General features: G+C 40.1%; 1 pseudogene; it reads right to left on the bottom strand.

The window, feature by feature from the left end:
- Positions 1 to 1,897: 1,897 nt before the first annotated feature.
- On the bottom strand, positions 1,898 to 2,380 carry LOC114619357 (annotated as a pseudogene).
- Between the last annotated feature and the right edge of the window lie 297 nt (positions 2,381 to 2,677).

Below are 2,677 nucleotides of genomic sequence, written 5' to 3'. Positions count from 1 at the left end.
AGGGAATGGCCCAGACCCAGTTCCCTTAGGGGGCTGAGGATTGATATGCCTGTTTCATACCACAGACGGCACAGCTAACCGGTTATGAAAAAGATTAATGAAATAAATAGATACACCCACAAAGCCAGGCCCAACCATAAATGAGATGATAACAACTTACATCCAGGGAAGAGAAATCTTCCTGAGAATTCCCTTTTGGGTATATTCTTAAGAGTAGTATAGTTGGTTCTTCAGGTAGATCTGTTTCCATTTTTCTGAGGAAACTTCAGATTGATTTCTAGAGTGGATGTACCAGTTTGCAATCTCAGCAGCAATAGAGGAGTGTTCCTTTTTCTCCACATCCTTGCCAACATGTGTTGTCGCCTGAGGTTTTGATGTTAACCCTTCTGATTGATATAAGGTGGAACTCTGGGTCGTTTTGATTTGCATTTCCCTGATGAGGAAGGACATTGAATACTTCTTTAGGTACTTCTCAGTCATTTGAGATTCCTTTGTTGTAAATTCTCTGTTTAGTTCTATACCATATTTTTTTGATTGCGTTGAATGGATCTTTGGTGGTTATTCTGGAGTTCTTTATATATCTTGGATATTAGCCCTCTATCTGATGTAGGGTTAGTGAAGATATTTTCCCAAAATGGAGGTTGCCAATTTGTCTTATTTGCTATGTCCTTTGCCTTACATAAGCTTTCTAGTTTCATGAGGACCCATTTATCAATTCTTGATCTTAAAGCAAGAGCCTTTGGAGGTTTTTAAATTTAATTTAACTAATTTTCTTTCTTTCTTTTTTTTCACTTATTTACTTTACATCCTGCTCACAGTCCCCTTCCTGGTCATCCTGCCTACAGTCCTTTGCCCATCTCCCCGTGGCATTTTCCTTTGAGCCTGCGGGGGCCCTGTTTGTATTCTCCTCAACCTGGTACTTCAAGTCTCTGGGAGGTTACATGCTTCCTCTCTTACTTTCCCACTGAAGAGAGAGGGAAAGAGTGAGAGAGTAAGAGAGGAAAGAGTGAGAGAGGGAGACAAGGATCGGGGGAGAGAGGGAGAGTGATTGAGGGAGAGAGTGAGGGGGGAGAGAGGGAGAGGGGAAGAGAGGGAGAAGGAAAGAGAGGGAGAGAGGGAGAAAGTGAGAGGGGAAGAGAGGGAGAGGGAAAGAGAGGGAGCGAGGGAGAGAGGGAGAGAGAGAGAGAGGGAGAGAGGGAGAGAGGGAGAGAGGGAGAGAGAGATGAGTAAATTAAATAGCTACAAAAGAACACAAAATTTTATTACATTTTCTGTAAGTATATCTATGACTATAGCCACCTACAGCTGGAGAAGAATATACATAGCGTCAGTTCTTAGTAATAAAAATCACACCTTCAGATACGACTCTTGTTTTACTTCCAAAACTTCAGAACAATCAAGCAAATGCCTAGCAAACAATCCTACAATGTTAAGTGAATAATCTCATAAAGATTAAAAATTATAACAAATTTAATCATGAGTAAGATAAGATAGGAAGAGAAAGATTTTGGGTGTGATGAGGTATTTTATACTGGTGAAGTGACCAAGTAGTCAGACTCATAAAAAGCGGAGCAGCACTTCTCACTATTTGCCTTTATTTTCTATATTTTCAGGGATATAGGAACATTTGATTAATACAATCCTTGTGTTCCTCCATGACTACCTGCAGCTTGAAGATATCAGCAGATAGACTCAAATAGGAGTCATTATAATTGCTGGAAATGCTACTTTACTTTTCATTGTTAAATTGCTTGTCAGAGAAACAGATTCCTATGTCTATGAGTTACTGTGGTTCATATACTTGGAATCAATTGGTTTTTTTTTTTTTTGGATTAACATTCACTTTAATAAGAATGGTTTCCTCAGTAAGTGGTCTGTAAGCTGAAGCTGTGTGGCATCAGGACTTTGCTTCCTGCTCCACAGGCTTCAGATGCCACTGCACGACCAACTCCCCAGTGCTCTTGAGGAACGTGCTGGACATGGTCTCTTCTGTGGGAAGACCCTGTGGTAGCTTCAGGGGCTGGATGCGTATCAAGTGTTTCACCACTTTCAGCTTTGCATTCACCGACGGGATGTTCTTGTGAATCTGAGGGCTGTGTGCCTTCTGTAGGCCGAGCATCTTGATCGTATCTTTTTCCCAGTATGGACGCCTCTTTGTACTTTTTATTCTTGTAACAATGTGCAGTTTATGAGGGTTCTGGGGGTCCCCACCATATTTTTCATGATCTTCAGGTTTAGGCTGAAACACTTTATCTGGAATTCTTGATCTAGTAAATTTGTGACGTATCCATTCTGAACCAATGAGAGATTCTGCACCTTTCTTCATAGTCTGTAATCTGCCTGTAGGCCTCTGAAATACTGAGCGCAGAACCCCTGCCATAAGTGTGGTAATTCTTCTCTTTAGAGGCGGCGACCGCTACGTCCACTCCGAACAGCCCCGCAGCCGGAAACAGAATCAATTGTTTTAATACTCATAATACTCTTGAGTCCAACTTCTTAATTAGTTTTAATTAGCTAAGTCCCAAAATAGTCATTTTAAATTTTTCGGTATCCTTTCTTTTTCTAATTCAAAGAAAATATTATTTTTGTCATATTACTACAAAATTAATTATGCTGCCTTCATGAAAAATAGTTATAGCTGCTTCATCATAATTAAGTATATAAAATCAAATAGAAA

This window comes from Grammomys surdaster, unplaced genomic scaffold (assembly GCF_004785775.1).
Source record: "Grammomys surdaster isolate TR1022 unplaced genomic scaffold, NIH_TR_1.0 150, whole genome shotgun sequence".
In the NCBI taxonomy this organism is placed as follows: Eukaryota; Metazoa; Chordata; class Mammalia; order Rodentia; family Muridae; genus Grammomys; species Grammomys surdaster.
This window is presented reverse-complemented; position numbering and strand designations above follow the sequence as displayed.